Source organism: Falco biarmicus, chromosome 2 (genome assembly GCF_023638135.1).
Source record: "Falco biarmicus isolate bFalBia1 chromosome 2, bFalBia1.pri, whole genome shotgun sequence".
Classification (NCBI taxonomy): domain Eukaryota; kingdom Metazoa; phylum Chordata; class Aves; order Falconiformes; family Falconidae; genus Falco; species Falco biarmicus.
Genome location: NC_079289.1, coordinates 57,053,323 through 57,080,762, shown reverse-complemented (window position 1 = coordinate 57,080,762; position 27,440 = coordinate 57,053,323). Strand labels below are relative to the sequence as shown.

General features: G+C 41.9%; 1 protein-coding gene and 1 long non-coding RNA gene across 3 annotated transcripts in view; one reads left to right on the top strand and one right to left on the bottom strand.

Moving 5' to 3' along the window:
• The window catches only part of FARP1 (FERM, ARH/RhoGEF and pleckstrin domain protein 1), a 213,174-nt gene extending 200,062 nt beyond the window's left edge, over positions 1-13,112 (bottom strand). Inside the window, exon 1 of the mRNA XM_056329829.1 lies at positions 12,829-13,112. The gene's annotated coding sequence lies outside the window, so the exon portion shown is untranslated. The remainder of the gene's footprint in view (positions 1-12,828) is intronic.
• Positions 13,113-13,577: 465 nt separating this feature from the next.
• On the top strand, positions 13,578-26,904 carry LOC130144390 (uncharacterized). Of its 2 annotated transcripts, none has more exons than XR_008820110.1 (4): positions 13,578-13,926; positions 14,306-14,408; positions 23,166-23,230; positions 25,814-26,904. It is a non-coding gene; the product is annotated as an uncharacterized LOC130144390 (long non-coding RNA). The 2 variants fall into 2 exon arrangements; XR_008820109.1 differs by having other exon boundaries at positions 23,166-23,433.
• The last annotated feature ends 536 nt before the right edge of the window (positions 26,905-27,440 follow it).

The following is a 27,440-nucleotide window of genomic DNA, read 5'->3' as shown; positions in this document are numbered from 1 at the left end:
TTTTTCTTTTAATGGAAGCAGTGGTATTTAAGACATGAAAGAGGCTTGAACAAAAACATCAGTCCTTATACGGAGCACCCTTGAATCAGATTATGGACACAGAAAAGAATTTATGACCGTTGCCAAGATGCCTACAAACACTGGCTTAGGCCTGTAGTTACCTAAAAATTGTCCTTCAGTCAATCACTGAAAATACAGCTCACCAGGCAGTGGAAACAACAGAACCTCATCCTACAAATTACTGAACAAAAACTGAAGCAGGTAAGATCAAGGGTAGCTATTAGTCAGAATATAAAGTCCTGTCTATTAGAGTAAAACATTCATGTTTACCGTTCAAGGTGCCCAATATGTTTAGTGACAGGAAAAGATATTGACTTGTAAATCCATGCCGAAAAAAAAAGATGGATTTCTCTTAGTGGAAAAATGACTGAATAAAATAGATAAATAAATAAAGCAAGGATGTTAACAGTCAGATTCTCTTAACAGTTGATAACTTTCTCACAATCACTGCATGTTTCCGAAAGTCTCCTTTCTTAATCATATGGTACAGAACAAAGCGTATGTAGAACTTACATGACACAGAATTTAAAAACCATTTTAAATTTGAGTCTCGTGATGATCACGAAGAAAATCTTTAGATGACTGCATTCTGGCACAAGGAAGAAGGGGAAAAAAAGCCTCTACAAATCCATCAAGATAACTGTCCAATACCGGGCTTGCCATTTGCAGTCTTTCCAAATCATACCAATCATATGCAAAATCTGTTGCAGCATTTAAAGGCTTCATGCCCCAAAAAATTTAATTTTATTGGGTCATCAAAACCCCAGATGAGCCTCCAAAGATTTGCATTCCTTCCTTACTGTTAAGAAAGCTGTAGGACTAATGGAAAAATAATATTACTCAAAACTTACATACTTGCACTTTTGAAGACGTAAATGAATGGCTAAAAAGTTCCAGGACTCTACACCAGCACCAGTGTGGGCTATAAGCTTACTGAAACTTTACAAAACATAAACAGCGTGTCCTTCTATCACATTTACCTTATTGATAGAGAAGATAAATACAAATATTATGGATAAATACTATAGAATGCTGTCCCAGATAGTTACTGCCTTAAAAAAAAAGGGTTGGGAAATAAGAACATGCACAGAATTCAAGAAGGAAAAAACTGTAAATATTGTATATATAATCAATATAGCCAGGTTTGGAGAACACCAGATAATTATTACTACCTGAAAACCTGATAAAAGTAGTACCAGTAAGATCCTGCCTTCAGTATAGGAATTATTCAAATTGCAGACTCTTCACCCTTTATTTCAAGAAGAAAAGCCACATATTCATTAATTCATAGTGATTAAATAAATTTCCCTAATCTCAGCCTTGCAACAGTGACAGTATTGTTTGTGTTTATTTTTTTCCTCACAAAATTCATTAAATTTTGTGTCATTAAAACTAAGGCAAGAAGAATGGCTCTTCCCAGGACTACCAACAGCAGCACACATGACGTGCAGAAATAGAAACGCAGAACCTTGATTTACATCATGTTTTTTCTTTTACCCTGAAAGAAATTCAGCCTTATTTGTGAATCAGAAAAAAACAACATACATACTGCTAAACACTGAGAGTGTATGCGAAGGGGAAAGAAGCGTAGACAGAAGAAACAGGCACAAAGAAAGGGGCTACTATTCTTCCCTCTAACATGAACTAATTGCATATTGGGTAAGGATAATCCCCTACGACATTCCATGCATTCAAAGGTCAAGACTTTTGATTGTCAGCTCTCCCCATCAATTCTTATTCCCTGAAGAAAAGAGCCTGAAGTTGTCCCATAACATACACACTCTCAAACTTGGGGCTTAAAGATACTAGCTCTGCACAGTGAAATACTGCATCAGGCACTACCAACACAGCCCTCACAGATGAGCACTGTAACACAGCTTATTTAAACAAGACGTATGAACAACAAGCAATGAGCCAAGAGCTTCTAAAGGCTGTTCTGTCTATTCCAAAATAGCAGGGACATGGTATTAACACAACTGTATTCACTGTATTAACATTCAAAGGATTTGTGTTGCTGTGTGACTTTAAAAGCAGAGCTCCTCTCCTTGGATGCTTTAAGAGCATCAATGGGAGACAAGCCTGGCCCCACCAAAAGCACTCAGCCAAGAGGGAGTCCCTGTGTCCCCATGCCCAGTTACAGAGGAACCACTTCAGCTGCTGCACCAGGTATTTAAAAAAAGGAAAAATAAATATCTTTCTTTCCCAAATACATAATTACACATACATATGGTAGAGTCCTCGAAACAAGCACCCAAATCATTGCTATTCCTCCCTGCGGTCCCCCACAGCACCAGGAATTTGATTAAACTTCCTCAACAGGAGAGCACTAAATAAACATTGTAAATTAAACAAAACTGTGCTGATGATCTAGTTGCAATTACTTCCAATTGATTTGAGTCCTTGTTGTCCCCTCAAGCTTTAAACTTCATAGATAAAAAAGGATCAGGCCTTACTGGAGGAATACCAAAGGAGTTACAGAACTTTCCTTATACACATTCAAAAGTAACTGGACTAGCTTGTCCTCCTGACAAAATTTCAATTAAATTTAGCCTGGAAGCCTAATGAAAAAAATAGGCTATTCCAGGATTTGCCATCAACAAGCAAGTTAATGCTTAGAATAAATCCACTCATTGATTAATATACACACACACAAATTATAAATTGCTGCAGCATATTTTATTTCACAGAAGTTGGACACTGCCAAAAGACTTCAGGAAACTTTTACCCAGCTGACACTGTACAATCCAGCTCTCGGGCATTTCAGCCTTTTCCAAGTTGAGGCAAACTGTCACTTGATTGCAACAGGACACATACGCACGTGAGTGAAGTGGGACTGGTTACTGCAATCCAAATATTCTATGGGAAAACAAAAGCCAGTATTTTTATTCCACTCCTGGGAACTCCCCTGCATAAAAATCGTGGAATTACTTGTAGGTTTTAAAACATCCTCTTAAGTCCTGTTACATATTATCAGGTTGGTTTTATAATTAATTTTCAGATATTAAATTCATTAGGCTCAATCTACCTGCAAGGGCCAGACCTATTATTCTGATTAATTTGCTCTTCCACATCTCCAAATCACATTTTCCTTGCCAAGCTGGAACTGTTCTCAGATCACCATTCTCTGAGATTCATTCTGCTCCGATGTTAGCTCAGAACTGCTGCAGATACAAGGCTTTAAAACTTCTAGAAGCACTTTACATTTTTCTGTAGACATTTTTTAGATTTACAGCTACCATTTTCCAGTCACAGCACACATCCAAACTTCAGCTCCAATCCTGGGGTGCTTTTAAGTGGAAGGAACTTTCTTCATCTTGGAAGGGGCATTTTGTTTTGACAAAAGCAGACAGAAAAGTAGAATATAGAGTCTTCTTTGGGATTTTTTCTACTGAATTACGTTTATGCTAAAATGAAAATCCTTTGAGCCTTCATGAAGGACAGACATCACCTAATCCTGCGGCCATGAATATCCTCAATACCACACTGATTTTGCTGAGAATCTGAATCCAAAGATGAAGGGGCATACCTAGCTGTTCCTGTTAATTTCTTTACGTGACGCCAGGAGAGAAAATGTAGTTCTGTTACTTGCATCCATCTATTGTGATACATGCGTGAAGAGTTCACCATCTCTACAGCTAACTACTTTAGCTTTAATTAGGTCATTCTTTGTGTATTAGCTGTTCTCACCACATCACCTATTTTTAATTTTAAATATTTTAAATAACATATTTCAAACATTACTCTCACTTTTAAGGAAAGGAACTTTGAAGGAAAACTCGGTAGTTTTATCTACTGCCCAAAGAAATTTTACCAACAGATTTAAGGGAGTCAAAACAACCCTAGCAAACACTTGATTAAGAACAAAACTGCATTCACTTGTAATGCTTTCACATACATGTTGGAATTTTCTTGAACATATAGACTGTTGAGTTTGCTTGGCTTTTTTTTTATATCAGAGGAAAATTAAAAGTCTAAAACTTAGTTGCAGAAAAAGAAAATGCTTCTGAACTCCATCTTCTCATCATGTGTACAAATACACGCATACACACTACTCCATCACAATGGTGATCTATTTTTTCAGTCATCCACTTGCAGCATGCCCTAGCTCTCCTTCATCATGGAGTTTCTCTTCATTCAGGAGGACAGGAATGTCGTCCCTGTGTTGGGTTTTCTCAAGCAGAGAGTCACCATCAAGTGTCATTTGCTCATCCATTGCTTCAAATGATCCTTGAAGCGTTATCATAACTAGAAAGCGCTCCAATGATTTTACTGGTGCCTTAACATGCAGTCACTGCGCACAAAATTAAGGGAGAAATGCTCACATTGAAGGTATTACCTGAGTGGCCGTTTATTGGTTCAGAATCTGAAATAGCCCTTGATTTGCACTCTAAAAGCTGGACAACTGGAAGTAAACTTCATGCAGATAGCCTGCTCTCACACCATCGCTTTGGTACTCCATTGGATACTGGCACACTACTTCATGGCTTTGGTACTCCATCGGATACAGGCATACTACTTCATGGCTACAGCATTTCCAGATGACGGTAGGAAATTGTGCTAGGTGTCAATGTGGCCAAGGTTTTTATTAAAGATTTCGCTTTCTGGACAGGCTTCATTAGTGCTAGGTTTGTTTCCTCCCCACTAAGAACCACTATTGTAAACATGCTCACGTCTGGTGATCAACAGAGCTAACAAAAATTGGTTTCCAACCAACTGATACTCTTCCCTCAGCCCCTGCATGACGAAAAGGCAGCTGCTGCATGACTCACTCCACTACACACCTCCTGTCCTGCCAGCCTTCCCAACCCCTCTCTTGACACTGTCCTATTAATTCACTGCTAATGAGATGGCATGAGGCTGCATTTACTTTGAGCAGTACCTATGCGACTGCCCAGCCAACACGTGCCGATTGGGCAGCTGACAGGCAATGCAGATGGCTTGCAGCAACAGCTGCAGTGATTTCACTCTCTCCTCTATCTAGCACTTATTTTTTAATTATAATTAAAATAGTTATAATTATATAACTATATATCTAAATATAAATAAATAACTAAAAAATGGCACTTATTAATTAGTCATTGTCTAACATGGTTGAAGTTGCCCAACAGTTTACACAGGTATACACAGAGAACAGTCAGAAATGAAGAGGCAGCATTACCATTCAAGCCATAATTGTAAATAATAGGAGAAAAACATTGATATTGAAAAACCTGCCCCCAAAAGTTACCAGCAGCAACTTCTAAGAGGTCTATTTAGAAATTCTTCTCTCAAGAGGTTCGCTCCCAACTCACATGTTTTAGGCAAACTGATCCTATATCCTTAGAATTGTGCTGTTTGTGACTCATCTCAAAATTCAAATATTATTAGTAAATGCAGAGCTTGAGCAGCACTTAATTAGAATGCCTTTTAAAACCTTTTTTATATTCAAATGGCAGAGTCACTTGCCCTTCTCTCCACTGCAATACTGTCATGCCATCTGCTTTGTTTTATGTATTTATTTGCAATTGAGGCACACTGAGGATATTTTCTGCTAGCTTCTGTTTCAATATTTATTACTGTACATTCTAGGTATCTTTTCCTTTTCGCTTGTTTTATATTTCTTTTTGTGGTTTCTAGCATTTTATTTTTCATAGTACTGAAAATTATGCTCAACATTTCAAAGGGTACAGGAAGAAAAAATGGCACTCTGCACCAAAACATTAAACAATTTTATTTTCCACATTACACCAGTTAATTCAGCTAAGCTGTAAAAAGATGGCTAATGAACAACACAGGTTACAACAACACAACCATACAGTTGATCTTCCTACATACACATACTGATGCCCTTGTTTAAAAAGCACTATTGACCATTTAGTATGTTAAAGGTAAACATTAATGGTTTCAGGTCTTACAAAAGCAATGCAAAACAGATATTTTCAGGAGGAATTTCCACAAAGATAGAAGCCAAGGTCTTCAAATAAAAAGACTGAAAATTTCCTCCAAGGAAGCTAATCTTACAGATTCACACAAAACTAGTCTAATTTCTATAATGCACTGAGACTACCTGGTACAAAAAGTTATACACACTCATAATTCTTTAAAAGGTACAGAAACAGAATCCCCCCTCCCCATTTTCCCTTTAATATTTTTCATATTAAGGGCCTGAAAACTAACCACTCCCTGGAATAAGAAACTCTTCAGAAAGAACACAACAGTTCCTGCAGATTCTTACTTTTACATGAACCTTACCTTCTTTTTTAGCCTTGGTGTTTGATAAAATAACCACTGGCAGGACAAACTAAACAAATCATACTCGCCTTTAATCTGAAAAAGACACTACTGTTATACACCTCAACAAGAGCTGGCCAGAGACTTCTCAGTTGTAATCACTGTTACTGCAAGCGTAAGACTGCAGAGAATTAACAAAATAAAACAAATTCATTTAACTTTTATGGTAAGCCATAAACAGCAGCAAACTCCAGTACAATTGGAGAACTGAGAGAGACAAGCAGAAAAAAAATCCTCAACCTCTGAAAGACACCCCATCCTCCCTTACCATAATCATAGGAAGACCAGGGTGGCCAGGGAAATGCCAAAGTCCGTCTGGTATCTGCTGTGTTCCCAGACCCTCTACATAATATGAGGCCCTGTTCCAACCAAATAGTGGTATCACCACATACTCCTTCCCCCTTAAAAGAGGTTTATTTTTTAAATTTATTTTCACTTATTTACTAATCAAGGGTAAACACCTCCTATATAAATAGCATGAAAGTCTGCTCAGCATTCCTGCCTCTCTTTGTGCAAGACTATGTTTTAAACCCACATCGCAATGGGAAAAGGCAACTACCAAAGACATACTAGCCATTTCATATAATTTAATAGTAATCTTCCCCTCCCCTGAACTTTCAGGCCAAAACCAATGCCATACAAACCTGCTGAACAGGAAGCCTAATTATTCTAACATATGCAATCGAAGCAATAGGGAGTTTCACAGTAAAACTGACAAGGAGAGACATAAAAGACTAATGAGCAGCCTGCTGGTGCTCCATTGCTGGGCTAGCAAAGGTCCCTGCGGACCACCTTTGGCATTGTTCAGTGGGGAGACAGAGGCTGGGACACATCCAAAAATAACACTCGGAGATGTAAGAAATGAACACACAATGTCTGCAACTCAAGTGCTTAATCCACGGGAAAAAAAAAAATACAATCATTTGAAAGAGCATAACCAACAGAAAAATGCACAATGAGGAGCAGAAAGAGCCCATCAAATGTACAGAGGTTACTGAGCAGCTAGATCCTTCTAGATCCTTTGTACCACATTTGCTATTTGAATAAATTGACAAATATCTTCCTGACCTGTGCCTGTGGTGCAGGTGACTGAAAATAAGGGTCCTTGATTAAGGAGATGCAGTCGTCACTATTATTAGTGACCAACAATCAAACAACTGGTCCTGCAATAATCAGGAGTGAAAGATGCAGAGAGGCCGACAGCAGCCAGCAGAAGCCCTGGACCAGAGAAGGAAAACACCCAGCAATACTAACCCTTTCCTATTACTGCTACATTTTCAAGTTTACCAGTAAGTCACATTTTGACCTACAAAAACGTGTGCTCTTCCCTAGCAACGTTTTGCACAAGACAATCCAGGTACCTGAGCAGCTTGTCTCAGAGGCAACAATGCCATTTTCTCTATGTATCCAGAGGATACTATCTGCACCCAAACACAGGGCTGGCTTGCTACTAGTATCTCTGTTCAGAAAGTCACAGCTTTTCCTCAGACACAACGATCTGTGTGACACATCTCCAACTGCAAAATTTCTATAATACTTTGGATATTATACACCTAAGTACCTCCTGTATTACAGAAATAGATGCTTTGGGGAGACCTGTAGCTTGGGGGAGGATGGGAAGGTCCCTTTGGTTGCACAACTTACCCTTTCCACTTCTGTGTTAACATACCCAATGAAGGAGAGAGCTTGAAACAGCAATTTAAAGAGCCTTACCAGGCAGCAGAATCACTTGTCAAATTGGAGTATAATAGCCTCTTAATGTACATTCATTATGGCAAATTGGCAAATTCAGTCACCTTGCAAGGTCCAAACCACCACCTTGGCCCTCCAAGGCAGCATATTTGGAAGGACGCTGGGACTGAAATCACCATTAACTTTACTACTCATTTGAGAAGTCTTGCACCACGGAACAGGAACCTCCAGCACTGATCCCAATGTAGCCAAAAACCTAATTTTAATGGCAAGCAGCAGAGTGCTGCATAGGCAAGGCATCACCAGCAAGGGAACCAGCAACACCACTTCAGAGACACAGTCTCCCACCTTTCAGTGGGCTTTACCGCTATACTCTTATTTATAACCTGGGAAAGAAAACAGCGTCTGGAAACACCATCCCTGACTTATACTATAAAATACCACCCCAGCCACTCAAGTATTCTTCATGCCTAGTAACAAGTGTGTATTGTGCAGGAATCTTCTACTGTAAACCTCAGTATCCAGATTTCATAGCTTGAGGAAGTTCTTTCCTCCATTTTGTACAGCAACACAAACACAGATTTTATGGTACAGACTTCACTGCATAACATTCAAGGGCACATTACAAACAAATCACAGTCCTCTCCGAGATCAACAGAAAACAGAACTTCAGCACCTCTGTGAACTTCACCAACAAAATTTCAGTCCGAGTACAGAGCCACCAATCTTTTTCTAAATCCTTTTTGACCACCAAACATTAAAAATAATTTCCCCAATTTGTATCTCCAGACTTTAAAAAAAAAAGTAGTTGTTGGAAAAAAAATAAAAAAAAAAAAGTAGTTGCTTACTCCGTTTCTCAAATCCCCTAAAAGGCATATCGTATTTTCGTTTCTCATAATATTTAATCAAGTCTACTTCATTACAGACAAGGCTAAAAAGCTCATCATCCTGCAACTGATTACAAACAAGATAGTGCCCACATCTCATAAAGAATGACCTGTCTGATTTGCCTACATTTCTGCAGGCCAAACATACTGACATTTTGCACAAATTCAAAGCCTGATGACGTTTTATACCTCTGTAATTAGTCTTATGTGCCTTTACAACCAGAAAAGCAAGTTGCCCCTTTACTGTCCCTAATTCAGCAGTCCATCTGTAAACTATAAACTTCACCACCTACTCAGCACCTACCAGTCAGAAAAGTGCATTAAAAAAAAGAAAATACACAAACTGCAACCTTTCAAAGTCACGAAACTAAGTCTGGAAAGGCCCTTTTAAGATAAACATGCCAACTGCTAAAAGAAGAAACAGAAAAAGCAGGACAAGTTGGTGGACCTAATTCAATAAACAGCATTTTTATCATGCTTTTCTAAAAAAGACAATATAAAATAAGGACACTGGCACAGACAAGCACCACGAAAAATCAGTGGGGAAAAAAACAAATCAGAAACCAAAACCAGCAAGTTTAGTCACCATCACTAAAATCAATCACAACACAGTATGAGAAGTATAATGCAAATACATTGATTCTGTCCTAGAATGTAACCAAGATTATAAATACAGAAGTTTAACTGCAGAAGACATCACCAGAACTTCATTTATGTATATAATCAGGTTTTGAAACCTAATCCTACAGTTGCAAAAAAATACTTCCTAATTACAAATGTAAGTTTAAAAAGGTGAGTTAAGTCAATTCTACTGATGAAGTTCTGGATCTGGATCTCCCCTGCAGTCAGCAAGATGCAGATCTGCATTTCCCCAAGCAGAGGGGAGGACAAGGTCAGAGCACTGACCTGCACTTCAAATTCCAGTCTCAAGAAAGAGGGATGGACAACCATTAACAGCCAGAGAAGACACAATGTCATTCTCTGCAGTTTTCCTTACAAAACCAGAGGGGACACACTCAGCCACTGGTGTGCACGTGATTCCTTAGCCCACTGGCAGCCCTGAAATTTCTCTGCCCTGCAGCCAACTTGTCACTGCAAACTATGTGAAAACAATATGGTCCCATGGACCATCTTCCCCAGCTTTGTGCCCTAACAGGTCCCACTTTGGGAATTACTGCACCAGTCAGTCCCTTTTAGAAATCCATGCCCAAGAGGCAAGGCAAAGACTTAATGCAAAGATACTTCAAACCAGAGAAGCAGTTCTTTTCCATAGCTCCATGACAAAGCATAAATAATCTAAAAGGCTGGCAGCACTGGCAGCCTCATATTTGTCAGTGTCAAGAATTTTATATTTTTTTAAAAAGAGCTGCTAATTTTCATCATATATGAATTTCTTAAGTGGAAGTATGGATTTTTTTCCTAACTCAATTTAATCTAAAATCAGCAGGGAAAATTCACTGAATAGCTCTATAAATTCAGATTTCTCTGTCTGAATTTTAATGCAGAAATACATCTCCTAAAGCAAGTCTTTTATTTTTCAAACCATCACATTTAAGTTGTGTTTCCCCTTTGGTCATTTATCATCTGCAATTTTCTTTCAAGAAGTTTGGTTACAAGTAGCAGGTTTTAAGATATTGATTACAAAATTACTAACAAACTGTATCAACCTTGGGAGGGGTAAAAAAAAAAAAAAAAAGGATTTCCAGTTTGAAGATCTGAAGTCCAGCCATTAGTCAGGCTTTGGTATTACACGTTCAATCACTTACCAACTTTTGACGTTTTGAAGTCCCATGTTAGTGTGTTAAACAGTCTGCCCACTTTCCTAGTTGATTTGATTTGTTCAAGAAAATGGAGCGCAGAATTAAAAACACCCCACAATTTAATTGGCTATACACAAGATACTGCAAAAGAATGAGCAGAGAAATACGTTTTCTAACCCCTTCCTGTGACAATGCCAGCTGGCCCTACTGCCAATGATCCCCTCCATGGCTACACCTGAACTTCAGACTGCAGGTATAAAAGAATTTACAGCACGTTTGGGCTGATATAGTGATGTCCAAGCTCTCAAATAGCCATCATAATTCAGCGTATTAAGCATTACCCCTCACTTTTGCTGTCCGCAAAGGAAAGACTCTACCAATCCTAGAGCAAAGCCGTACCTCAGAGAATGAAGCTCTGAACTAAACCGCAAACGCATCGGGCGGGATCCCCGAGCCACAGAGCTGCCACACTGTGCGCAGCACCACAGGTCTGGCGGCAGGGAGGGCCAGGGCAAAGGAGGCAGGCGGACCCGGCCGCGGCGCCCCTGCCCTCACACAGCACAGCGCGCCGCCGGGGTAACTACAAGGCCCAGGATGCAGCGCGGCGGGCAGCGCGCGCACAGCCCCGCTCCCGCCCGTCCCGTCTGTCCCGTCCCGCCGTGCCACCGCGCGCACCCCGCCCGGGCCCCGGCGGCGCGGGCACGTGAACCGCCACTAAGAGGATTTTGTACTTTCTCGGTACGCGGGACCGTTTCTAAAAGGCTCAGACCCGCTAATTAGCTAGATAACCGCAATTCTTGCGTCAACATCCACAAGCAGGGGAAGGGGATACCGTAGTTCAAGAGAACGTTTGGGGCTTTTCTGAACTGGATTCCTTCAGAATTTATTTTTTTGTTGTTGTTGGCTTGATTCCAACATGAGCTGCTTGCTGTAAATACACATTGGGAGCAATACATGAAGCAAAAGTAAAAGCGTCTGAGAGATACGAATAATAAACCAGATGAGCAACACTGTTCCTCTAGAGCAATGATCTTCCCCCTCCCCAGGGACCCTGAACAAAACCCTGGTAAGAAGGCTGTGACAGAAAAAGATACGCTCCACATGTCATTTATTTCATGCCAGCAACCAAGTAAATCCAGCAACTTAAAAAAAAATGCCACAGAGTTTGTGTTTGCTGAAAATAAAAAAAAAAAAAATTAAAAAAAAAAGCAGCGGAATCGCAGAAGATAAGGCCTACTACACACAAGCTCCCGCTCTGAAAATAAACTTCTGTTTACTCAGAACTTCCCGCAGCAGTTCATGCCCGTTCGAGGCCGACCGTGCTGCAGAGCGGGAAACACTCGGTTTTGAAAGCGGCAAAGCCCCAGCTTGGGCACGGGTGAGGCGAAGGCAGAGGCGTCGAGGGAGCCACCTCGGCGTGCCCCGGCCGGGTGTGAAGGTGGAGGAGCACCGGGCAGCGGCCGCTACCGCCGCTCAGGGAACCCGGGGGTCCGCAACCCGGGGGGCGGCACCGGCGGCGGGCCCGCGCCCACACCCACCGCCCCCGGGCCGGGCTGTCCGGTCGCCCGAGCCGCCCTGGGGCCGAGGTGGGGAGGGAGGCGCGCCGCCCCCCGCAGCGCGGCCTGCCCGCCGGCTGCCGGCCTGGCCCAAACCTCCCCTCGGGCCACCGGGGCCGCCCGTCACCGAGCGTTCCCTCAGGGCTCCCGCCCCGCCGCGGGGACGCCCCGCCGCCGGGGTCGGGTTCTCAGCCCGGGGGGGCGAAACAAAAGGCACCAAGTTGAGCGACCGCCCTGGCCGCCGCCCGGACTGCGCCCGGCCGCGGTGGCCGGGGGGAAGCGGGGGGGGGACGGCGTTCCGGGCGCCGCTCGGCGCGGTGCCTCCCCGCGGATTACCCGCGGTAATGGGATTAAGCGGGGCAGCGCGCCGCCCGCGGGGTGTCCGCCGGGCAGCGCGGCCCCGCGGCTGTCACCGCCCGGGGAGGGGGCGGCGGTGCCAGGGGCGTCGCTGCCGGCCGCGTCGCTGCGCTGCCGGCCGCCGGCTCGCTCACGCCCTCGCCGCCCCGCGGGCGGGTCCCGCAGCCCTCAGCGCGGTGCCCGGCGGGGCGGGCGCCACCCGCAGCCGCTCCCGCCCGGCCCCATTGTTCGCCGTGCCGTCCTTACCGTGCGCGGGGCTGGGGCGGCGCGGGCTCCCGCCGGCTCTCCTCGCTGCGGCTGGTGCAGGGGCAGTCGCGCTTGGCCGCCGGAGGTCCGAGCCATTAAAAGCTCCGCGGGGAGGAGAAGGAGAAGGCGGAGGCAGGAGTGGTGGCGGCGGGGGGAGGAGGACAGCGGGGGACTCGCAGGAGCAGGGTCGCCATGTCCGGCTTTGCAGCCGCGGAAGCCCCCCCGGCCGGGCACTGAGGAGAAAGGGGACAGGCGGCGACGGAGACCGGGGTCCTGCTGCCGCCCGCAGACAGGGAGAGCGGGAACTGGACGCCGCTCGCCGCGCTGCCGCGGCTGCACCTCCCCTAACCCTGCCCCCTCCCGGAGGGGGAGCCGCCGGCGGGAGGAGGCGGCCGAGAGCCCCCTCCAGCGTTCACAGGCGGCGGCTCGCCATGGCCGCTCGGCCCGGCTCTGCCGGCGGCGCAAGGAGCGGGGTGCCCGCCTCGGCCGTGGCGCCCGGCCGCAGGTACCCGGGCAGCCCGCCGCGGGGAGGGGGGAGGAGCAGCGACCACCGCCCTGCGCCGCTGCGGTGCCGGGGGGGGTCCGGCTACCCGCCCCCTCCTCCTCCTCCTCCTCCCGGGCACCAGAAGGAGCCTGCAGCGCCCAGGTGGCCGCGGCGTCAGGGAAGGGTTAAGCCAGGCTGCAGCCCCGCGGCGGAGGGGCGGGGGGCGGCTCGCTCCCCGCCTCCGGCTGCTGCCCCGGCGCCGGAGGCCCGTCCGCCCTCGCCGCCCCTCGCTGTGGGGCCGGGGGACCGGGGCCGGTGCCGTCGGGGCACGGCCCGCCCGTAGGAGGGCTGTGCCCCGGGGGAGGCAGCTGTCCCGCTCCTCTCGGCCGAGGGGCTGCGCAGCTCGGGGCGGCTCGTTCAGGAGGAACCGGGACGTTGCCGCGGGGGGCTGTGCAAACCCATTAGCACCCCAGCTTTCCTGCTTCAGGAGGAGGCTTCAGGAATCGAGGGAGAACAGACCGAAGCTTGAGTGACAAAGAGGTAGCCCTCCCCGCTCACCATACTGCCAGGTGCTTGTCTGAGACGCCGGAGAAACGAAAGGACTGGGCTTATAGGTAGTGTATTCGCATTTGCGGTTACTAGTTCGTAACCTGTGTTTTCTTCCTCGTTGGACAGCCACAGATCACAGCACTGTAGAATTATTTAACAAGTAGTAGCAATCCGGGCTTCAAGGGCTGTCTCTCAAAACCGTCTCCACTACACGAGTGGAGAGGAGAGCACCGGGCAGAGCCCAGGGCTGGGGGTGTGCCTTTACAGAGACCCTGTACATTCTCTCCGAGATTGGGAGCTATAGCAAAACGGCTGTCACACCTAGGACCACATTGTTGTCTGTAAACAGCAGCTCTTATAATACTATCTGTTTGCGTAACTTAAGTGTTAGGGTGTGCATCTCTTTAAGCCTTTTCCAGTCTTTTACCCGATGTCTTTTTTCAGGAAGAAGACTGAGTGGTGCACACCCGCTCCCCTGAACGATGGAGGAGAGACACTTCAAATCTTTGAAGTTCTGTCGGTGACCCAGGAGGGAGCAGTAAACTAGGTGTGTATTTATAAAGTAACCCTTCTGAGCACCTAGCGTTTAAAGACCATTTGAGGACCCAAACTACTATCTCTAGTTTTCAATCTCTGGAGGAAAGAGAAATGATATGTCAATGCAGTTGTTTGTTTGGTTTTTTTTTTTTTTGTATAAGCCTTGGCCTTGGTTAACCCCCAAAAGACAACTCCTCTGTTGTCCACAGCGATGCCTCTATGCACAAACGCCTCACTACAAATACCTCAATGCGTATGCCAGCCAACCTAGTAAGAACAAGATAACTTTATTTCTTTGGTCAGCCCTGACACCTTAACCGAAGTACATACGTTACTGACTGAAAGGCTGGACATTGCCTTTAGCTGTCAATACTTGACAAGATAGCAGTTATTATTTTCCCGGACTTTTTTCACACAAAATGCATGGTCTGTCTGTAGAAAATTACGCAGAAAGATTATGTTTTCATTTTGACAATACAGACTAGAATAGAGTATTTCAGTTGGAAGGGACCTACGGCAACCATCTAGTCCCAACTGCCTGACCATCTGAACTGTGGCTAAAAGCACCGACATAATAAAAAAGCTTGCCTCTTTCCAAATACTTATTTAGTCAGCAGCTTTAACTCTTACTTAAGGTGCAGTTAGGGTAAGAGCAGCAGTGCAAGGGTCAATGGTAGCATTTAGAATTTCCTGGTGCTTGTTATGTACACTTCCAGATCACCAATGCCTCATTCACACCTAACAAAAGAGTTGTTGTAATCTACAAATGAGTGAGGTCATCTCTCCTGCCTTCCAAGTTTGAGTGACCTTGAAACATTTTTCAGTACTGAACAGAAGTAACAGGTTGCCCTGCAGCTACTTATCATTTATTACTGAGCTCCAAAAAGCAACAGCGAAAATAATATCTTGAACAGTATACTTACTGAAGCGTCAAAGATGGTAATATGTCAGTCATTTCTCCAGGAGCCAGGGACAAGCTTGCATGTGTTTATTTATTTAACCTTTTCATTCCTGTATCTTCTGAAGGTATCAAGGACAACTAGGGACTGACATGTAAGAAGACTTCTTTACCGTCTCTTGATGTTTATCTAGTCAGCTATAAAGCCATCTTTCACCTATCCATTCCCATTGATGCTCTCCACATTTCTTAAGCAGTTTTTCTCTAAAACAGATTTTTCTCTTGTAAATTACACACGGCAGCAAGTTGCACTTTTCTGATGTGATTGCTTAGAAAAGCACTCATTGCTGCTGTTAGTTTCCAGTAGTGTGTAGGGTTATGTTGCTTCCCTGTTGAGTAAGATGTGGAATTTGTTGGGACATCAAATAAACAGGAGAATTTGAGGGAAACAGCGTTTGTTTTTGAAAAGTCGCTGAAATTAGAAAAATGGTTCTAGTTAGTTCATGTTTCTGAAAGAAAACAAATAAGCTTTGTCTGCATCTGCTGACAAAGATGAGAAGAGCTGGAATTGGATTTCATGTTAAGCAAGACCAAGCTGGCATGATCATTCATTTCTGCCTTACCTGATAAGAGAGAACCCAAGGGAAAGGAAAGGAAGGAAATATGTTAAAAGGCTTCTGTTGTCTTGGGAGACTGCCTCTCTGTGCCTTCTGCCTTTTTCCTTGTTAGGAAAGGAATAGCAACAGCTAAAATGGAATGCAAGTATCTCCGGAAAGCTTTCACTTTTTACAACTCTCCTATGCTGGAATGATTTGTGGTTATTTTTCCGTTGACATTTTCTCGTATTTGTTATGAGGTTCTAGAAGGTCTGCATGTATGCAGGCAGTTATGGCAGAGTACTTGCAAATTCTATTTTCACTTGCCATGTGGTAACTTGTTTGCTCCTCTATGTAATTTGTAAAACTAAATTATTGGACTCAAAACCCAAGTATGCAGATTAAGCTCTTTGGTCTGGTTTACACTAAGGGCAGACTGGATGCTTCAGTGGTCCTTCTGGACTTAAAATCTATGCCTCTTTTGTAAACTACTTTAAAATATGTGTTGAGTTCAAATGTTTTTTCTGTGGTTTATTAAGGCAAGAAGCTGAGATGCTGCCCTAGTCTAAATCTGTATATTTCAGCTATGTCTTTTGTCTAGTAATTCTTTTTCATAAAACATTCCACAGATGTTTCCCAGGAGCCTGAAATTTTGTTTCAAAGACCCTTTCAGCAAATACTTTTGTGCTAGATTTATCAGTGTGTTCTTATATAAATGGGGCTCAATCTTGCAAACCTATGGCATTTGATTAGTCAGTTTTAGATTCTCTCTCATATGTCTTTATGTTAACTTGTGTTAACTCATCTGTTCTTGCTAATTTCGGTGCAAGAGTATGACAGAATTATCCATCCATTTCTTTCAGGATCGTTTCACCATTATTTTTATTACATGTTTCTTAGCATACATGCTTCCCACCATTTCAGTGGCTTTTGCTTGCAATATATTTTTATTCATCTTCTCAAAATATTATTACAGTCATCAGTTGTTAAGATAATTATACAACTAACTTTTCTGATAAGAGTTACTACGAATGTCTTTCTTGCTTCCACATCAGAATGCAACATCAAACTATAGCTACAAGCAGTGGTAATTATCAGTTTTCATAATAGTGTATAATACTAGCAGTAGACCATGTCTTAAGTTTTGAAGGAAAAAACTAATAAATATTAACCAGTTAGTAAAGGAGCCCATTTCCATTCTCCTACTTCAGGATTTCCCTGTGAAAGAAACACTCAACCCTTGAAAAGAAGCCATTTAAGCACTTGGAGCAAGCTAATTAACAGATTTTGTTTACTGCCTGCTCAAGGTGTATAATATCATGAATTAAAAGAAAATCCTTTTGATGGTGTATGCAAAAGTTTCGCCAGTCCTTCACAATTTATAGAAAGAGAGCTTTTGTGTATCAAGCTGTTGGAACAAGCCCCTCTCCCTAACCTCAGTAGTAATACCATACAACATCACTTCTCTTTAAGTGTTGACATATTTACCTTGTATTGTCCAACGTGTTTGCCTGTTTCAGGATTAATGCATTTGTTACGTTAGCTGCATATCTGTGCTAAGATGATCATCAGTGCAACAGTTAATGGATGAACCATCCCTGAAACTTCAGAGCTAAAATGTTCACTTGAAATTCATGAACAATTTATGCTCCTCAAAAGTTACATAGATTGCATCAGCTTATACTTGCTTCCTGCTTGTTTTTTCCCTTTTGCAAATCCAAGCATAAAAAAAGGCTCATATTATAAATGACACCGAGGATTCCAAGTATTCATTAATGGACAAAATTGTAAACTACTGCAGTGTAAATGAAAACATTAATAATAATTTATTATGATTATCTATAAAATCATCATTTAGCAAATTACAAATATCAGTACTTTCAAGAAAATAGAAGTCAAGGAAAAATACACAGGACTGTAAAAAAATAAATAATCAAACATCCTTTTGCTATTCATATTCAGGTTTCCTCTCCTACAATCCATTTTTACCTTTTTTGCCAAAAGAAGGGAAAAAGAACAGTGAATATCAGGACAAAAATATGTATTCTATGCCAGTAATTCCATCAGAAACAATGTACCTCTTCTGTCATGGTGAGGAGAGAGAAGTAATAATGAAAAGAGAAAATATTTGCAGCTATGAAAAGATTTCACATGTTGAGTAACAAATAAAAATAATACTGAAGAAATGCTGCCGCCTTCATCAAGTGCCATCGAGCCTGCCGTGCAAGATGTAGTGTGTTGGGCAGGAATGAAAGCTCATAACCTCCCCGTTGAATGTAGCTTTTAGAAAACAACCAACCAACCACGTTAATCTCTCAGTACTACTTTGGAGAAGACCAAATGTGTCGTTTGAAATAGAAATGTGCCCTTAGAATTCAGAGTTTAGGGTAGAACTCCCAGCACCAAAGTTCATTCTCTTCCAGTGCTTTTGTAATTTTGTAAAGCACAAACTGTTTATCTATTGTTAAAAATATTTTTTGTTTTTTAAAGCGATACTTTCCAAGAGGGCAGTTCAACTAAATTAATTAAATAATTTTGAGACCATTTAACACTGTGATGAAGAAGAACCAGTTAAGTACCTAGACTGATATAAGCAAATATAATTCTAAAACAGAAAAAATGCCATTTCTTCAGCCCCCCAGAATTTACACCATGAGTAAACACAGCTGAAAAGAGTCCCCTTGCAAATATTAAAATGACAAGAATATAGAACACTAAACATGGGGTTTAGCATTATCAGACTTAAACATTCCCATGAAAATAACCCTCTTGCTCTCCTCTTCCCCCCCCGCCAAAATTTTTGCTGTGACCTCCTGCAAGGGAATACATCTGGAACATATCAGTGTGTCTGAATAAATCCTCCTGAGATAATCCCCGCTTTAAAGTGTGTGGGGGGCAAACCTTACCTAGTGTTCTGTCGCATTCAGGATCTCCCATGGGTCCTTTCTAACTTTATGCTGGATGACAGACATTTTAATTTTACAATGGCTAGTTACAACAGGTGGCTTAACTACTGTCTTCTCCATTGTCATATTCTTCTGTTTTAATTTTTAGAACATCTAAATCTGGCTGGAGGGAGCAACTGTAAGACCGGTCAAAGCAAACATCAATTCAGCATATGATTTTGCTATTTCAGAATGCAGCCTCTGAAATTAGCCCGTTTCTAAATGTCAGACCAGAAGCCAGGTCTTCTAAGGGTAGTAATTTATTTGCTTCCCATGTGATAAACATAGCAGAGCAAGGAGAAACAAGGCCATCTATTGAGGTTTAATATCATTAATGAAATTCCTTCTTCAAAAGGGATCTGTGAAACTTTCTGTTGAGAAAGTGGAAGGTATTAAATAATTTACAGAAATATATTTCACTGTAGAAAGCTTAGCAAGATGAACGTAATTTACATTTAATAAAATCAAATAATCAAATTATTAGAGACTTGAAAAGCATTTATTTTCCTGGTTATTATTTTTTATCTGCTGCAGTTACTGTTTCTCAGAAATAAAATTCCAATGAATGAAAGCAAAATAACTGCTCTAAAAAGTAGAATTTAGACTAAAAATAATATGAAGCATCATTTCTGTTTTGCTGGTGAGCGAAATAATCTGCAATAGCATAGTCTACTTTCTGCTACAGTCTACTTTCAAATCAGGAAGGAAAATTCTCCTTAAAGGTCAGGTAGATTAAGCATACACTTTTTCTCCCATCAGCTCCCATCAACTTGCTGAGGATGATACGCAGAACGGCTGGTCATGTTCTGCCACATGCAAAAGCATTAGCTGGTCTATCACTGTCAAAGATCCTGTTTAACCTCTTCTGTGTCTGTAGCAATGTGGGCTCTGCCTGGGGAGTTTTAAGTGTGAGTGAGGAATGCTGCCCAGTTTCCTAGGTTCTGATGCTGACAGATGGACAGGGAACAGTTTTTGTTTACAGTCTCTTAATTTTCTGAGATGCAGGATACAGGCGAAGGTGGTATGAGTTTTTCCCATCTCCAGTTTTTTCCACCTAATATAATCATTCATAATTCATTACCACTGCTTCCAATTAGATAATTATCCCACTCTACTTAGGAGGGAAAAAAATCCCTCATGTCTGTTGTTAGTAGTATTTTTTTCTGTTTTCTCATTTAGTGATCTGCATGTCATGCATGTCTGCATTCCCCTCAGCATTTACGGTGTTCCATAGTCTTTCAGTGTATTGTACAATTTTCCACTTTATAAGTATTTTAAATGCGAGATTCACTGTTTGCTCTGATAATGAAACACAGAAATCAATCATTTCTGGTCTATCAGTAAGCTTTAGGATACATTTGTCCTTTAAAAATATCTTAATTTTCTGTAGTGATAGTTTGCTATTTGCAATAGAATCAACGACAAAGAAAAGATAAATAATCTTATTTTTTAAATTTTAGGTTTCAAAATTAACATGAGCTTAATATATAACTGGATTGGATTCACTCTGCTGAAATAGGGCAGGCTTAACCAGAATAATTCCCAGGAAATATTTTAAAGCACCAGGAGTTTTAATAATAGTCTTTACTAAATTTAACCAGTTCTCTATTATAAGATGCCTATCATCTCATGCTTTAAGATTCCTAAATGCATTCTTTTATTTGATATTTCCAATTGCTTCACCACTGGCTATTTACTTTGCTCCCTCCACAGTCTCTCTGCAGTTGTTGACGACACTGGGTATTGCACATCTGTACTGTGCCATATCTCCCTCTGGCACTGGGGAGGAAATCTTAATCCCTGTTTCCTGCTGCAATCACTCCTCTTAAGGAGGCAGATCAGTAACAAAGGAGCTGCATTTCTCATAAAACTGCCCAAATATTAAAATGGTTTAATCTTCTACTAGGGAAAGCCAGAGAGTCTCACTGCGTGCCTTACTTTCTACTGCACTTTGATCCTTTGTCCAAGTTCCTAAAATTCAGCATTTCAGCTTTGCTACATTTGAATACATGAAAAACCCATTAGCACCTTCAAAATGGTGCTAAGAAAAAAGGGCAGAGCATTTTATTATGGTTTTATTTTATTATATATTTCTCTGTTGTCTTTTATTCAGAATCCACCTAATGCTCAACAGCATCAAGCTAAGAAAATGTTTTTCCCCTCTTGAGCCTCAGAGCAAGTGTCTACGTGAATGTTAGCACTGAGATATGTTTTATACAAAGTGATTCCTGTTCTAGTTGATCCTGTACAACCTGGGTGAAGAATTATTTGTATCTTACAAAGCCTTATGCAAACATAGTGAGGAGAGTCCGATCTGTATACATAAAACCAGGGAGGGAGGGAAGGAGTGAGGAGCGCTGTAATGAAGGATGTGTACAAATGGCCACGTGAAGCCTGATCAGAGAGCCGGGTGTCTAACAGGAGATACAGTAAGGGAGCCTGAGGGAAAGAATATAAGAAATGGGACAAATGTACAGTGATCCTTTCCCTAGCCTACTCTCCCCGCATCTGACAGCTGATGATTTATGAACTTATTGAGCAAGTAGTTTCCTCAGGAGCACCTTGCTTGTTAACCATTCACACACCTACCCCTTTAAATAACTGGTGTGATTTTTAAAATTTTTTTTTTCACTTCCAGAAACATTCATTAGAAAACAGTTTCATGCTTTAATTGCAGCGTATGAAAAAGTATTTCTTGTTGGTTTTAAACATCCTGTCTAACAGTTCATTTGGGTAGCATTTAATTTTGTGTTATGAGAAACAGTGAACTGCTCCCTATTCACCTACTCCCCCCCTACATTACAACTGGGTAGAGATCTGTCCTACTTCCCTTGGAGTTGTCATGTTTTTCCATTCTGAAGGACTCCAACCTCTTTAGTTTCACCTCAGACGGCTGCACTGCATGCTTCTTAAACCTCTCACCTCTTTCTCAACCTTTCCAGTTCTGCTATATCCGACACTGGCATCAGGACTGCATGCAAAGTCAAGGTAGAGGAACACAGATGTTTACACAGAACAGCCTTGGCGGTGGCGACTGCAGCACATGCTGCTCAACTCTCTCCTCAGGGAGGAAGATGAAAACCAGCCTGAAGTCATTCAGCATTGCCCATCTTCCAACCGAAGCGATGATTCTCTTCCACCATAATTCCAGTGGTACCAGCAAAATTTAGGATTTTTGGGAAAATTAATTAAGATTCTTTTTTAGATGATCCGATAGAAGCTTGCTTGCATTTTGAAGTTAGGGCTGATATTTCAGCATAAGGGCAAGAGAAAATATTTAGGTGTCCAAGTCTCATAGTTTAGACACAAAGATGATTTGTTGTCAAGAAGCTGTTTGGTTTTGTTGGCTTTTTTTTTTTTAAGGTTTTAGAATTTTCTTTCTCCTTTTTGTAAGGAAAATCATTGGCAGCTGTGTCAAAGAAGGAAAATAGACCTACAAAACATACCAACCAAAACCAGACCGTACTTTCTATAGGACTAAGAAGGGACTCTTAATTCCAGCAAAACAAACACTACAGACAAGATAGCTTAAAAATGAGGCAGGACAAAAATTATCTACTGCACTTACGTTAGGACCTGTAAAACATGATTAAATGTTTATATAAAAACCAGAAGTTACAGTGAGCTACTACCCAGTTCTGTTTTATGCTCAGGCAGAAAACTCAAAGAGTTAATGAGAAGTCCAATTCCTACAACTTGGAGGTTTGGACTAGGCCATTTTATATGTAGTTTGTTTGGGTTGTGGGGTTATTTTTTTGTTTGGTTGGCTTTTTTCCCCCCAAGGGTAATAAATACTATGTGGCAACATTTTAATAGCAATGAGGGCAAATGAAGACTCCATCTTCTCAGATTTCATTTTTTTTTTCCAGTTCACCCTTTTTAACTTTCACTTGAAATGTATTTTCTTATCACACCTGCTGCACACACACACACATTGCTGCCACCTCCAGCAATGTCTTGAAGCTTTTACTCATTTTAAGGACAGGAATCCATACTTTTTGATGTTAATACAGAGCCTCAGGAGCTCATCCACACAGCTGCCATCCCTTTTCACTTGCTCCCAGAGACTCACAGGCAACGCTGAATGAAACTCATTTCCTCCTTATCCTATGGGTGAGAAGAGGTGGCAGGTCCCAAAGACGGAGCTTGGCTTCATAGTGGCAAGGAGAAAGTTGCTATGGTTGTCTCCTTCTACAGTGAGGTGTTTATTTATGGGCATGTACTTTATTCAGACTTTTTAATGATGGGAGAAACAGGGGTAGGGAGAAGACCTGGTTAAACCTGTATTGATGTAACACTCCCCCTTTCTCTTTGTTTTCTTTCTCTAGGGTTGCAAGAGGCACTTCTCGAGACAAACTACCTGCTCTGTGCACACATTTCTAGCAAACAGAAGGTACAGTTTAACACTGCCTATAAAATGGTCCTACTAAGAAACACCCTCTCAAAAATTAGGGACTGTAGAGCAGCAAACTTCCCTAGTACAAGTGTGTGGCCTGCTAATATTCAATTGTATCATCTCCACCTACTGGCCAGAAGAAACTAGCTGGCGCGCAGAACTGGTGAAATGCAACCACTGCATCCACATGCTTCTTCATGGTAACTATCGACAAAAATTAGCAGTTTTGGGGGGTTTGGTGTATTTTTGGGTTTGATTGGTTTTTTCCAAGGAATACCAACTCTTAAACAGATGAAACTCCACAGTAAAAATGTCTCTTGGCATTTCATTCTCAGATACTTTAAAAAGGTGTTGTTGCACGATTTTACTTCAAGTAATTCAGGCAAGGTTAGTTTCCCTGATTAAGATCTTGTGTTATTGTCATTTTTCACCGGCCTGAATCCAAAACATGAATTTTATTCCAAGCTTTTTTGGTTGGAAGATTAGCATTAGTTTTTTAAGATGTTACATGAACTGAATATTAAACCTTTTAATTAATTTACATCAAATCCTATCACTGCAAGATAGGACCATGTAGTTATTAAAGAACAACATTTTTTTAACAGCACATATTACATGAAAAGCTATACTTCAGATATATTTAAAATATAACTTTCTGTTCTACTTAGGAAAAAAGTGGTCACACATTTAATGCAGAAATAGTAAGCTGAAGAAAAGTTGAAGAAATACCCCTTTTCCTCCTTCCCCACCCTCAAAAGACATTGGCCATTACAACAGTAGCAAGCAGTTGCAATGGTGTTAGCAACATGTGAGGATCTTCTAGTTAAACTTGTAATTCTTGTCAGTCACTGCTAAACTGGGAACACTTCACTATTTACCCCTGGACAACGGTCCCCTGGGGAGCATCTGCCAACATACATCCTTCCCACTTGTCTGGAAGAAAATTCCAAAATTCTATTCCAGCAACCAGTATGGCTCATCTGGTGCCTCAGGAGAGCTTTGAACTCCCTTTGCTGGCAGCAACACACAACACTGCCTCCTCAAAAAAACCCAAGCCAAACCAAAACACACACACACCCCCAACTAACCCTTAAGGCATTCACTACTTACTGTTAGATTTTCAGTAGCTATTGCTAAATAAGTGAAACTCCAAATACTTGTGTGCATCTAGTGTAATATTAGCTTTATTCTTAAACCAAGAGTGGTACCAATATTAAACTCAAAAGACGTTTTGATTTCATGGTTTAGCACCTGCAAAAATTTTCTGCATCTGAAGCCAGGTCATGGGCAGCCTCTGGAGCCAGAAAGCAAAATCATAACAATCAAAACTCACTCAAATGTACTAGGTCCCTACCTCACCTTCTTGGAAACATACAGAGAAAATTACATCACTGCTCTGAACCAGAATGACAGGAAAAAAATCTCACAGAGGCTGTAGAAACAAGTCTCCCCAGAACAGAAATTGCCATTCCTTGTCTCCACCTTCTCTTGGAGATCACCATCCCAGGCTGCCACTCCCAGGCTGATTTTCTAAATAGACTCAGAATAGCTGAAAGGCTATGTGGTTTCTTCTCCATCAGGTAATAAGAAAGATCAGAGTCAATTCCGTGAGCAAAACCTGTGAACTTGTAACAAATGTAAAGACCAAATATTTAGGCCCCACGGGCTGTGAATGAACAAGACTCTGCCTTTGAAAAGCAAATACTCTGGTACAGAAAAGTGTAATAAAACTCGAGAGACAAACCCAGATTTCTACTGGAATAGTGATACTGTTACTGAGCTTAGCGTTTTGTATTCAAAGATACGAAAGACGCAGCTTTTTCACGTCCCAAACGGGTCTCCATTCCTCACATCTCTTGTATCAGAAAGCAGGCTGTAGAAAACTTTTCCTGAACTAAGATCAAAGTAAATTTATCTAGGGCTATAGCAGTAGGTAATGTCTCCTGAATGAGGCTCCTGTGAAAGAGGAAAATTAATTCGGTAGTGGCAAAGAGGCGCAAACTTGTTATTGTACCTTTTAATAGTATGTCAGTCTGAGGCTAACCCAAACCAGAAAGCAATCTAACTAACTTGACAACAAAAAGAGACGTTGATGGAGGTACCTTACACCCTCCAGAAACAGGAGCCTTTTCCAAATCACACCTTTGAACAGGGATTAAATAGCAGGTAATTTACCTGTCAATGTGAAACACCTCAAAAGTTGGTGAAATCTCCTCAAAAGCTGACATGAGAAGGCAGCAGGGGGGCTGTCTGACTTACAGAAAGGATTTTTTTTTTTTTAATTTGTTGATTCTTGCAGTAGGAAAATAACAGATTGCAGGAAATCAAAGTGTTTCTGAATAGCTGTGTTGTACAACTACTGAGGTTATTCAATGAGCCGCTGAACTGCCAACGATAAAGAGCATTCCAAGAACCACCCGAGATAGTAACAATTTCTCACCTATCGGCACCAACTCAGGTGGTCGTCTCCTTTGATCTCAAACCCTTCCCTATGACAAAATGTATCATCGTCTAGACATGCCTGTTTTCCTTCACTGAACAGGGTGGCAGACAATTACTTACGCACAAACTTTGTTACAGATACCCAGGATCAGGTGAGATGAATTCCATGACTTTTATCCAATACTGAGCCCATACCTCTCAAGTCTCAACAGATGGTAAGCTGTCCTGAGAGATGTTCTTTCTTGAAGAAATACAAACGCCTTCATGATAACAAAAAAGGGGGAAGGACCTCTACTAGACAGAAGCTTGGATCCTGTTTGCTGCTTCTCAGAAGACAATAAATGCATTTCTTAGAATGGAAGAGACCATCAGGCTCCATACAATCAAGTACAATTGGCTAAGCTACCAAAATAAGAGCGTATTGAACGATTAAATACCAAAGGCTAAGGCTGCTCCTCAAAGATGCACTATAAAGTATTTTGAAAAAGTATGTGGGGTGGCAAATACTTGACTTTTGTATTATTTTTAATACCACCCTCACTGTGTTTGAAAGACTCAGTGTATATGTGCAAACCTATAGATACCATGAAAGCAAAAATAAAGCTCTAGTTCAAGAGCCCAAGGCAGCCGCATACCCAGTACATACATGTGTACACAGAGTCATCAGGAAATTCACCTTCCTTAATTATTTCACCAAAAATTCCAGCTGTGCAACACATCTTACCCTCATGCAGGTACTCCATACATGAGACTGAGAGACGTAGCTGTGTAGAGAACAACAGACAACATTTGGCTTAACAGCAGCTGCTCTGTGCTGAGGAATACCAGCCCTTACACTTGGCATTGCTTTGGAGCTTCCGCAGAGAAAAAGCAGTGACAGAATGCCACAGCAGCACACAAATCCTGTGAAGTCTACAAATCATTTTCTTACACAGATTTTGCACAGGATTCTCAGGGAGATTGTCCTGGTTCTGGCTGGGATAGAGATCTTGTAGAGAAAGGCAGACAAAGGAGACCAGACATTTTATCTCCATCGATAGCTTTCATGAAGAACCTAGAGCTGCAAAGAGCAGTAGTTTCACCTTCAGAATGGTAAGAACAGGTAAAGGTTTTTAGATGGGGACTGACCGAAGCTTCAGGACATGAGCTACTTTGGAAAGCAGTGCTCACGAATTCTAATTACTGTTACATGCTTAAATAAGTAATAAAACAGTAATACTGGAACACCGTGTTCAAAAGCACAGGGAGTTTTCCGCTTGGGTTTTGTTACTGAGTACAGCTTTGAATACTTTTGCTCGGACATCTAGGGGTGGATTCAGTACCTTTTGGTTCTACCAAAACAGAGCACTGCTCTTGTTTGCAGTGCTCTTTACGCTACATTAGGTACAACTCTTACCAATGCCAACAGCTGAGCATTTTGATAAAGCATGACTGGAGTTATACTCAGTAAAAATGGTTGCAATGAAACTATGGCTCTTCCCATACCACAGTTGAGATTCCTTCAACTCCTTCCCAATGATAACTTTTTTTTTTTTTTTTTTTCTGATGGCTGCAGATAAAGCTACTGTTCTACCATACTTTGTTTGGGCAACAGTACTTCTGTGGAAGATCAGGAATGGTTGAGTGCTTAAAAATTCTGTACTGCATCAATTCAGGAACCCAAAAATGCAGAGAGCTTTTAAAAAGGTAGAAAGAGAGTGTAGAGTTTTTAAAGCTTAAGTGAGTTCAGAAAATGCTCCAGCAGCTTTTGGATCAACCCTGACGC